The sequence below is a fragment of the Ammospiza nelsoni genome, chromosome 31 (genome assembly GCF_027579445.1).
Source record: "Ammospiza nelsoni isolate bAmmNel1 chromosome 31, bAmmNel1.pri, whole genome shotgun sequence".
NCBI classification, from domain to species: domain Eukaryota; kingdom Metazoa; phylum Chordata; class Aves; order Passeriformes; family Passerellidae; genus Ammospiza; species Ammospiza nelsoni.
In genome coordinates, this window is record NC_080663.1 from 3,738,132 (window position 1) to 3,750,572 (window position 12,441).

Sequence of the window (12,441 nt, forward strand, 5' to 3'; positions counted from 1 at the left end):
TCATGTTCTTGTCTCCCTCCTCTTCTTCACTGAAACAATCAGTGGCACCAGGCTGGACGCAGGCTCAGCAAATGTTACAAATGGATGCTGCTCAAAGGGAAAAAAACAAATCAACAAAAAACAATGGACCATGACTTTCCAAGCTCAGTGCTTCACAGGATTCCTCTGGCTCCTAGAAGGATACAGGAAGAGGACCAGTGGGACCATCTACACCTCCAACTTTATGTGCAGGAATTTGCCATCACAGGCAAACCTGGCCCAGAATCCCACTCATCCATTTATCCAGGTGTCTTCATCTTGCTGAGATTTTTGCCCTGCCAGTGCTCTGGAAATGGTGCTTTCTTTGTCCTTGGAGTTTCTACTTTTCAGGAAACTCCAAAGCCTCACACTGGTCCCTCTCTTTGAAAGACAGGCACTGTGCTGATTTCCACAGGGAGACAGAGCAGTGTCTACCTTTCCATGCCCTGCCCCTCGTGTGCTGGATGGCACCTGCCTTCCCAGCAGGGCCAGCCCAGTGGCACTGGGCCCTGCAGTTCCCTCTCTGCCACACAACCTGGCAGTAACCCTGGCACAGTTCCCGTCTGCTTGAGCGTGCCAGGCAGCAGATGGGGCTGGGACAAGTCCCTCCCAGCTGTCCCTGTTTGCATGGCAGAAACCTCTGAGGGTGGGCTGGGGGGCACCAACCAGGGCCCCTAAGAGGCTCACAGTGAGCCCCCCACAGCCCCTCCTGCCACAGCCAAATCTCTGACCCCTAGGCTGGGACTGGCTTCCTTGGGTTCCTCCACCACCATTTCATGTCTCTGAACCCTGCATTGCTCTACTTCAATTCTTTTGCCATTAGATAAAACTGAACACCACACCAAATTACAAAAGAAGGTGACAGAAACAGCCAGAGGACCTCTCTGACTCAGGAAATGCAGAGGGAGCTGGAGTTATTCAGTTTTGTGAAGAACAGGCCCCAGGGAGACTTTATTGCCACTTTCCAAGACTTCAGAGTGGCTTTGAAGAAAGTGGGCGACATCTTTTTTAACAGGGCCAGATACAATAGGATGGGGGTGAATATTTTTAAACACAAATAGGATCTAATCAGAACTTGTTTACTCCGAGCATGGTGCCACCCTGGCACAGCTTGCCCCAAGAGCTTGTAGGAGCCCCATCCCTGCAACCATTCCGGCTCCGGTGGCAAAGGGCTCTGAGCAACCTGATCTCTTTAAAGATGTCCCTGCTCATTGCAGGACACTTGCACCAGAGGACCTTTACAGGAGCCTGCCAGCCCAGCCCAGTCTAGGATTCCTCACCATTTTCATTTGAAGAGCAGCAAGAGTGGAGGTGAGCAGGAAGGGGGCTCATCTGATGCCTTGGGCTTGAGTGGAGGAGGAGCCCATCCCTCAGACCCTGTTTCACCTGCAGCCCCTTCACATTTTACCTGCAGGAGCTCCTTGGCAGACCAGCGCCGCGCCTCGTCTCTCTGCAGGCAGCAGCTGAGGAAGTCACGCAGGCAAGATGAAAATAGGTTGGGCTGCTTCAGCTTTTGTCTTCCTCCTGTGGCTATCCGGAGTTGGGGCTGGGGAAAAAGGAGACACCAGGCTCCACCTGCTTCTTTCCCATCTGTCACTGCTCTCCCAGATCCCTTTGTTTAACCTCTGTTCTGCAGTGGCAGTTTCTGCCCTGGCAGAGACCCAGAGATGACTTTTCTTTACCAACCAAAACCCCAAACCCCGATGCACCACAGCCTCTCCAACATCCCACAGATCTTGCCTTGGCAGCTGATTTCGTTGACTGACCTAGTTAGTGGGAACTACATTACCACAATCACATTTCCTTCCCTGAGGATTCATACCAACTTGAGAGGCTTTTTGGAAGAAGGACTTTGCTATACTAACTCTACTCTATCCAAGGGTTAGTACATGAAAAGCATCTCTGCAGTGCTTCTTGGTCCCTTAAGCACAGCTGCCATAAAACAAAATGAATCAAGCTTTTTGCTTTCTTCTTGAAAACAATGGGAATTGGAAGGAAAGAAAGGAAATGCACCAGGTATTCCTCAGGTAAGGAAACAAACATTGGGAATCTCATCTTCAACACAGACACATTAAGATGCATGCACAAATGTACTGGCATGAAAACACCTGCTTGGACATACAGGAGCCACCTGCAGCTCTGTCTCTCAGCAGTCTGAAAATTTCTGCTTTCCTTACATGGAAAAGAAAAACCTTTCATGGTCAAATCAGAAGGAGAGGTTCCATCCCTATGATCACCCTCTACTCCTTTGGCTACTCAAGTCAATGCATGAATGCTAGGCCCATCCCAGGGCCAGGAAATAAATGGGGGGTTCTGGCAGGCTCTCCACATCACCAGGCTCTGGCTTGGTGACGGGCAGAATGTGGCTTGGGCTAGGAGAGAAACATGGTCACTGAGTGTTTCAGCAGCACTGCACAAGAAGCAGAAGAGACTCTGTGGCCTTTACACCCTCATGCCCAGGTTTCAGGCACGTTTCCCAGTGAGAAGAAACTGCACAGGGGGTTAAGTTCCTCCCTAAAAACCAGTGCCTTAGCAACTTTCTTGTGTTTGGGCTTCTTTTCTTCATTTCTGGAAATGTAACACCAGTTCTGAGAGGCTTGCCTTGTGTTTGAGGGGCATCTTCACAGACAGACAAGTGGGAACAACTTGAAACCCAAAGCAAATGTTGCCTGAGAAGAGCTGGGGAGTGTTTGCCTGTGGTGAGGCTTGAGCTGTCTGGCAGTCCCCTTCCATGATGTGCAGAAACATCCAGCTGCTCCCCAGAACTCAGTCCCTCTGGGCACGCAGGCCTCTGGAAACACCTGACGATTCCAGCCTTTCTCCTGCTCAAGAGCATCTAACCTAAGCTGAGCTCCAGTTTCTTCAGCAAGGCCAAGGATGCTCACTTCCATGCAGCTGACAGTGTCCATGGAGCTCAGCAGGTCTTTCTGATACTCCTCAGGCCAAGGAATTACAGTGTAGATTGGCAAGACATCGACTGATCATTATCCAGTGTGGTTCATGTGGAACCAAGCTCTAACACGCTGACAAGCCAGAGGGAGAGAGCTCATTCTGCTTTTGCAAGATGGTATTTAGAAACATAAGACACCGACTTGGAACTATTCAGACCTCAACTTGCAGAATCCATCTCAAATAGACAAAAATAACAATGGCAAGAGGCCTTGGAGTCTCCATAAAAATGCCCACCACTGTCATGATAACTCTGTGCTCGTGGCGCTGAAATAGATGGTGACCAAAGAGACTTTGCTATTATCCTCTTTAAGCCAAAGGAGAATTTCAAAGCCGGAAATGGCAATGTACTCCTCTTGTGTACAAATAATTTATGTGGCTTTCTGTCCTTTTCCCACATCACCAGAGGTGACAAAGAGGGTTTTATCCTGACTCTCAGCTGAACTCAGCGACTGGCCATGGTGGGGAGCTGGAGTCCTCCCTGTCATTAGAACTGTGCAGGCCAGGGATGGCCCTGCTCCTGTGGTAAAGAAACACAGCACCAGTGTCAACTGCCCACGCTGGATCCCAGCCCAGGCACCTGCCTGCAAGCTCATCAACTTGTTAAAGTACCAAGAAACAGCCAAGGGTTTGGCAAACAATTCTAACTGCAGTCGGAGAAAAACACATCCTACACTTATCCAGGCCACCCACACACATGACTGAACAATGTTCAGGTGACTTGAAAGCCTGAAAGTTTCAACAACCACAGGATTTGGAAAAGATGCTACAGAATGGAAGAGAAGAGCTGTGTTTAAAAAATGAAAAAGCAAGCAGAACTGCTAGGGCATTGCTTTGGTAGTAGGTTTATTTCTCTTTTCCTTTTTTGTTTAGTTTTCTTTTTCCTTTTTTCCTATGTTTTCTATGAAATTTAAACTGGAAAGGTCTAACCTCTATTTCTCGGGATATTTATCGCATGTCTACCTTGTCCACTGAAAAATTCTTGTCCTTCAGAAACAGGGTTCCAACACTGTTCAAAAAACAAGTGGGAAATGTCAGGCATGGCTGGAGGCCAAAATGGCAGGCTTCTGAACTGGTTAGGTTTCTGAACTGCCACTTCCCTTTCTGATACAACCAAAGCTACAGCAGATGCTGCTGTGCTGCAGGGGCATTTTTAGAAGGGGACTTTGGTGGAAGTGGTGCCAGCAGATGGCAGTGGGATTTTGTCCAATGGCACACAGAACATGGGACAGGTGAGAAAGACAGTGGGATCAGTGAGTATTTGCACCTTACCAAGACAGGAGTTGCATTCCAGGAAGGAACTTCTCGTTCCACCATTTTGATGCCCACGATTCCCAAAGACCATATGTCCACTTTGGGGCCACATGGTTGACCTGTCACCACTTCAGGCGCCAGCCACCCAGCAGCGCCGGCCACAGAGCTCCGTCTGCCCTGCTCAGGGCTGAGCTGAGCAAAGAGGCCAAAGTCAGCTGTGGAGAAAAAAACAAACCATGAAAGCCAGCTCCAATTAGGAAACCAAGCAACTGAATTCCCCACTCTCAGGCTAACAATGTGCTGTTGGATCTCCTGGAGAACTGTCCATGCTCGATTTCCTTGGGGCTTTCCAAAAAATCCCAGGTTTCTCAACGCTGCTCACAGCAGTGGACTTCATTCCCCTGAAGCTTTAGATTGTAGCTCCCTCTGTCTGGAAGGGACCCACACAGAGCAAGGCCACTCTTGACTGCTTGTGGCTCCTTCTACCTCTGTGCACGTTGCAACTGTGCCCTCAGCTCGCAGCAGGGGTCCCTGCACTGCCACCAGCACCATTTTTGGGGAGCTGGCAGTCACTCCAAGCAGCCCCACACCCACATCCCTGGAACGCTGCACCTGACCAAGAATATACTGACCCGGCTTGACAGAACCATCAGTTCTGAGAAGGATGTTTCTGCTCTTCACATCTTGGTGGATGACGTGGTTTGAATGAAGAAAATCCAGTCCTTGCAGGCACTGAGAGAGAAAACAGAAAGAGGAGGGCAAAAATGAGTGATGTGATTTCATCACAAAAGAAAGGAAACAAAGAATCTAAAAGATTCCCTCTCCAGGGGAATGGGGAGTAATGGCAGAACAGTAATGGCCACTGAGAGGAAGAGCTTGCTGCTCCAACACTTGCAGAGCAGGACCTTTCTGAGGAAAGGCACGTCAGCTTTTGAAAGAGCAACAGCACCTGCTGTTGTAGGCTGTCCCCTGCCAACCAGCCAGGGTGACTCCTGCTGCAGTGGACATGCTTTTTCCATGCAGAGGACAAAGGAGGGGTTTTGAAAGGAAAAATACCTCCCTTTGGTGTTTAGTGGATCACTTTTGGGTGGGAGGCTGCATGGAAAAGATTTTCTTGCTGGCCTCAGCACAGGCGTGTAAGTATCACACCAGTCACTTCCCGGAAGCAAAGAGCATTTTGGCTGCACTACTATTCTTTTCAGCTGAGGACTGTGAGAAATGAGTATTTTTTCTTTGCTGGTTATTTCATATCCTGCCACCAGCAACTTTGCTTTTACAGGCAAGGAATGCAGTGAAGACAGACTCCAGGCAAACATTTAGAGAGGCAAGTGGAGAACAGCAAATACAAATACAAGAGACAGAGCGAGAATACAACAGCAGGAGAGATAAGAGTACTGGCACAGAGTACAGGGAGTGAAGGGGCAATGGCAGGCCTTTCACTTGAGATGCTTTTACTTGCCCATAGAATAGCAGCAACACAGAAACAAAGCTTGTCACAGGAAATCACTCCAGCTCTGAGGCCCTGTTTCCCAGACAATCCTGCCCAAGCCCTTGGAAACACAGCTGGGATTACTGACCTCCCGACTGATGGCTGCCATCTCATCTTCAGACAGGAAGGTCTGGCTGATGACATTGCTCAGAGTGCCTCCATCCATGTACTCCATAACCAGGGACAGTTCCTCACCCAGAAGGTAGCTGAAAGAAGGAAACAAGGGCATGTAGATGAATGTACATGGCTAGGTTGCTGTTTGGAAAGAAGGGTTGATTCTTCTTTTCAGGTCCCTTTGAGACAAAGACAAAATAAAGGAATAGACATTCCCTCTCGGCTGTGCATTGTTTGCAATCTGTGCAGTCTCAAGGAGAAAGGCACAGCTGCAAAAAAGGAGATGTCTTAGATGGGCAGTAAGCAAAATGTGCAGTTTAGAAACAGCCCAGATAAAAAACCTGTCACGCATGGTTTTTCTGGAAAAAAGCACCTAATCTTCCTGGCATGCATAGCAATGAAAACCAGTGGCAACAATCCAAGGGAAATTCGTGTTAGTTTACCTGGACATAAGAAGACACTTGAAAAAAATCAAGCTCTAAAACGAAGTGGTGGCTGTGAATAGAGATCATTGATTTAGTAAGACACAAATCATCCAGGTTTTTGAACAATTTTCAGATACCATGTGCCAGCAAAGACTTATGCAGACAAAATGCAATCTCTTCCCATCCACTGGAGATGAAAAGAGCAATAATAATTAGCAAATAATTACAGCTCTATTTTCTGCCAGTGACCAAAGGGGGATTTTACCTTGCATGTTTGCAATATGTAAACAAACATTCATGGGACAAAAGCACAACTCACCTGTCTAAACAGTTAACCAGGCTGGGATTTCTATTCACCTTCATGACCATGAGTTCATTGATTTTAATTCCTTTTTCCTCAGTCCTTGAAACTGTATTTTCTTGATGGCCACCTAAAATGACATTGAAAATCAGTAATTTGAGAGGTTGGTGGCACGAGACCACAAGGCACGTGGAGCGAGTGATTTTGCAATGACACAGCTGAGCTGTGCCAAACTGCCTTGTGATCAGGCACTGCAGTAATCAGGAACTGACATTCCAACAGCCCATTTCTCTGCTCCCTTGGGAGCCAGTTACAGGACATGTGGGGGCACTGACATTTTGCCTTGACCACTTGGTAACAGCGGTGTCTCAGTTATCACCCACAAACCTCTGACCACACTCTCTGCTGCTTGGTTTGGGATTCAGAAGAAGGAATCCATGCCTTAATACTCTGTGGATACATCTTGTGATATGGGCAGGGCTTAGGGCTTTCAGGGACGCCTTGCAGGTCTCTCCCTATGTGCAGTTCCCAAGTGCAGCACTGCAGGTGGCTAAGGATCTGCCAGTAACTTTCAGATGGATTTGCTGGCAGCCAGAAATGAGAATTCAGGACTCTGAAGCTGTAGCCTCAAAGAGCAGTGAGGTGCTCGAAGGCACCACCTTTGTTTTAGCAATGGAGAGCGAGTGAGCGCGTCCTTCTCTGAAAGGAACCGCTGCCCTCCGTGCCTTCCTTCTGGCAGCTGAGGAGGACAAAGTCCCAAATGTGTTCTGTGGGCTGGCACCAGTCTGTGCTTCTTGTGCCTTTTCAGCACAGCTCTGCCCAAAGCTCCAGCCACAGCTCACACCAGAGGGGAAAGCCCTCGAGTGCAGCAGAGTCTGCAGGGGTTGTTGACATTTACCTCTCCTCCTGTGGCAGTGTCGAGTGCTCTATAAACATCTCCAAAACTCCTAGAAAAAAAAACAGAAGCAGAGAAAGGAGAAGCCATTTAGATCTTGCAGTGAAAGCCAGCCCACACAGGAGATCTCTGCTGTAAATGCCTGCAGGACACTGGAAGCATGAAGATGTCTTTGACAATGCCTTCTGAGCACACCTAGAAATTCTGATCAGCACTGACAATCTAAGCCCAGTGCCTGAACACATTTGCAGTTTGTCTGACTTCACAATTGATACCTATTCCACCAGCAAAACACCTGATGCATAGTTTTGTACCATTAACATTGCTTGGACTCACCCACTGCCAATATTTTCCAGTTCAATGTATTTTAGAATAGGACCTTCCATCTTCACCATTCTCCCTGAGGGAAACAAAATGCAAGATGTTCACTTTAAAGCAGAGATCCCACCTTCTAGGAGATACAAAAGGCAGCCCCACTGTCTGGGGCTCTGAGCCCTCCCTTGGTGGACAGCTGGCTAACAACAACAGGAACAGCAACTGGAACACCAAGAAAAGAACAGCAGGCCCACAGCACAAGTGGCTGGCACAGAGACTGATTTCCAGCATCCTTTGAAGTGAGAGACCTCTTGACAGCAGACACACAGGGAAGCACAGGGAGATACATTCAGAGGACACTGAGACCAGAAGAGAGTACCTACCTAGGCAAGTAAGTTTGTCATCTAGAAACATTAAGGAGAGCTGGAACTAACAGTGCCTTTGTTTTCTTGGGAATAAACACTGTGAGATTTAGAAAAGGTTTCCTACTTGCTAAGATTAAATGCACCTGGACATCTAGAATCAATTCCTCTGAAAAGATGTCAAGTCCAGAACAGGAGGAATATTGCCAAGTGTTCCCATCTTTTCCACCTTGCAGCAGTTTGCCAGAAGAATGCCTCTGTGTTTGTAAACCAGAGCAGCTCATGCTAGAACCGATCCCCACGGGGCTTTCAGCATCAGGACCCTCACCCTTTATGAGCAGGCTGAGCCCAAAGATGCCCTTGCCCGTGCCCCATGTGAAGAACCATGCCGCTTCTCTTCACCCTGACAGCGCGGATCAGTCGCTCCCATTGCACTTGCCCTCTCTGCACCGCACACGTCCCCATCTTCCCAACTCGGCACGGCGGGCACGGACACAGAGGACAGCAGTGCTCCTCTGGCGTCCCTGTGACACAGAGAGCTGCCCAGAGGAGATGCTGATCCTCTTGTGAGTCCAGGCCGTGCGAGGCAGAAGCCGGCCCAGAGAAGGGGCTGCTGCCTCAGGCAGCTCCGTGCTGCAGCAGCCGGGCAGCAGCGAACCCTCCCAGCTAAGGAAGGCTCCAGCCTCTGCATTCCCACCAGCCCTCAGGGGCAGGGCAGCGACCACAACAAGGCTGGCAAAGCCCCAGCATGAGCACTGACAGGCACTGATGGGAAGAAGCCAGAGTGAGCCTGAGCCCCGGACAAGCTGTTGCCCCCATTCAGGACACAACAGGATGGGCTTTGAGATCAGCCACACCGAGGCACAGATCAGTGCCCTTTTTGTCCCAACTGGTGATGGTAGACACAGAATCCACTGGGCTCTCATCTCAACCCTACCAGATCTTATCTGAGAGCACAGCACTGGCAGCCATTAAGGGCAAGAAGCAGATTCATTGGGTTGTGCTGCAGAATCACAAAGGGCTTGATGTGTTTTCCTAGAGACTGATCTCAGCAGGGCTTCTGCCAGTGGCTAGGACTCAAGCAGTCACAGCCTTCTGCTGATCCAGGAACAATCCCTGCTTCTGCCTTCGGCAGAGAGAAGGGAAGCCCAGGCAAACTTCAGCCAGTCTAAGCTGCCCTCGGAGGCAACAGGAACACCCAGAGCTCTCTCTTGCTGCCTCGGAGCAATGCCAGCACTTCTGTGACACTAAACTGAGCAAAATCCTTTGGTACAGCTGTGCTGACACGTGCACACAACTCACTGTCCCTCAGATAAGAAAGATACCAGATGTACTCTGCTGCTCCAGGGAGTCACCCGCCATCTCCTGTTGCTGAGCAGCAGCTGGGTCAGCACAGGAGGTGAACCAAGGGCTCAGGCTCCACTTCTTCAGCTGGGGAGCAAAGGCTCCTTGGGATGGCACTGCTGCTTCTGCAGCAGCTTCAGTGTCAGAGTCAGTGTAGATCTGAGACAAGAAATGAGTTGATGTCAGGAAGGTGTGGCAGATTGCCCTGCAATGCAAGAGAGATTGCCATTGGAAATGCAAGCCCTTAGGAAGCTGCTGTCAGCCTCATGCAGAGCTCTTCCACTGGATTGCTTTGGATGTCCACTTGTGAAACCAAATGGTCAAAACCAAAGGCTGGTTTTACTCGAGTTCATAGCCAGTTTCTTGTTCTAAAGGATGACTGCAGCAACGACTGCTCCATTTCTCCCAAAGACTCCTTTCCCCCTCCTAGGTCTGCAGATACATTTGCAGCTCCTCATTCTAATGTTCTACCTCCTGCCATGAAATTCTCTTTTTCTGCACCTTCCTTGGGACATGCTTATCCTGCAGCATCTCTGGATGGATCAGTTCCTGGGCCTCATGCCAGCCTCGGGGATCTTGGTTGCCCGTCATTTGCCGGAACTCTCTGCAGGCTGCCAGGGAGGATGGCAACACTTCCACCTCAAGTCAAACAGAACAAAGCAGTCAGAGACTACAGCTTGTCCCTGTCAGCCAGGAGCCATTGACTGGGAAGAAAGGAAAGGAAAGGAAGAGAAGAAGGAAAGGAAAGGAAAGGAAAGGAAAGGAAAGGAAAGGAAAGGAAAGGAAAGGAAAGGAAAGGAAAGGAAAGGAAAGGAAAGGAAAGGAAAGGAAAGGAAAGGAAAGGAAAGGAAAGGAAAGGAAAGGAAAGGAAAGGAAAGGAAAGGAAAGGAAAGGAAAGGAAAGGAAAGGAAAGGAAAGGAAAGGAAAGGAAAGGAAAGGAAAGGAAAGGAAAGGAAAGGAAAGGAAAGGAAAGGAAAGGAAAGGAAAGGAAAGGAAAGGAAAGGAAAGGAAAGGAAAGGAAAGGAAAGGAAAGGAAAGGAAAGGAAAGGAAAGGAAAGGAAAGGAAAGGAAAGGAAAGGAAAGGAAAGGAAAGGAAAGGAAAGGAAAGGAAAGGAAAGGAAAGGAGCAGATTCGCAAGGGATACAGACAGCTTGTAGCTCGTATTCCAAATCTATGTGAGTGACCATGTTCACCTGCAAAAACACCTCAAGAAACAAAGTCACCTGGAAGAAGCCAGCAGGAGTTCGTTTGGATGACTGGTGGCTAAATGGCCAAAGGAGTAATGCCACTGTCTAGAGCATCAGCTGACATCCAGCAGAGCAGGAAGTGTCCCTGAGAGCAGCTCTGACAGAGGCCTCATCAGGATGGCACTCAGAGGCATCACCCACCCCTGCTGCTGCTCTGCACTGGATAGGCAGGGCAGGCAGAAACCACCCCTTGGGTGACTGCAGTGCCTAGTGCTATTTCACTTGCTTTTCTAGAGCCTTTTGCTCCTGAAGGAGGTGATTCATTTTCTCTTAGATTATTTTAATTTTTTCATCTAGCCTCTTCTTCCTTGCCTTGATCCTAGCCTCAGTTTCCTTCAGCTGTGCCTGCATCTGTTCGTCAATTTTCTGTAAACAACAACAGAAAGCACTCTCTTTCATGAGTGGAGTGGCTGCCATTCCTTCATTCACCTGTTTTTGTTAATTGCCCCTCTGCATAGGCAGATTCTTCTCCTCCTCGATGTCTTCATTCCTCCTCTTCACTGCCATGTCAGTCTGAGCTTCAGGCAGCTCTGCTTGTGGCTCTGCCTTGATGTTCTGTGCACACAAAAGCAGAGCAAGTGACTGAGAGCTGCCATCAGGCTCAGCTTTTCCCTCTTTTAGCCTCAAAATCACATTTATTCAGCCCCTTCTTTCTGCTTCCCTACACAGCTCTGCTTCCACTGTAACCATCCTGTCCCAGGGCTGATCTCTGCAGATTCCAAGTCTCTGTGCTTCCAGTGCCTGTGGCACTCCTGGCCTCCTCAGTCCCAGGAGCTCTGGTTTGCGCCCCTCTCCCTGCCCTTCCCTCTGTGCCCTGGCCAGTCAGGCTCACCTGGCCATTCTCCTGTGGCTCTTCCACCTGCTGCCTGAGCTGCTCTTCCTGCTCTCGGGCTGGGAACAGCTCTCCCTGAGTCTGGCATGGCAGCTCAGATGAGGCAGTGTGCTCCTGCTCTTTCTCTAGAAGCACCTGCACAGAAAGCAAGAGAAGATGTGTTTCAACTTCCCATACGCCCTTTGTGGGCCAAGACTCACAGACTGCCTGGCTCACATGTTCCCAAAGCACTGTGCTGCTGCTCTCCTGGGTCGTTCTCTGCCCGAGGGGAGGCACAGATTCCAAAGTGACCCTGGCCCTACAATCAGGGGCCATCTGGGACTGAAGCTCCAGCAGCCTCTCAGGCAGCTGACAGGGAAGGGGTGGCATTTCTCAAGGGTCTGGTGAGGGCCTCCCTCTGCTTCTGCCATGTCCTGTTTGTCTTTCAGTAGTGACTGACTCCCTGCCCTGTCCCACAGCTCCATCCTGGCTCTGCAGGGGCTTCCTGGGTGAGCTCACTCCTTGTGAGAAACACTTCTGGAGTTCACCTTCTCTTCAGGCCTGCACCAGCATTCCTCCCTCCTGACATCCACACTCTCGTTAGAAAACTGGGTCATTCAGGAGATAAGGATGCATGCAAAGATCTCTGATGGAAGTCAGAGAACCCCTATGGCCACCTCAGTATATGGAGGAGGACCAAGGCATTTCTTTTCCCTCTTTTGTCAACGGAGAATTCTGACCAGCAGTAACAGAGTTTCTCATAAGGCCCCATTAACGAATGCACTTACACAGCCCTGGAGATGCCAGCGTAGGAAACCATGTGTCATGTAATGCAAACCATGTGTCATGTATGAGCAAAGTCACCAGACCCCAGCTACAGCATGGGATAGTTCCACTCCCTCAGGACATGCAAAAAT

General features: G+C 49.4%; 1 pseudogene; it reads right to left on the reverse strand.

Moving 5' to 3' along the window:
* LOC132085538 (serine/threonine-protein kinase PAK 3-like) overlaps positions 1–12,441 on the reverse strand; it is a 21,667-nt pseudogene continuing 9,226 nt past the window's right edge.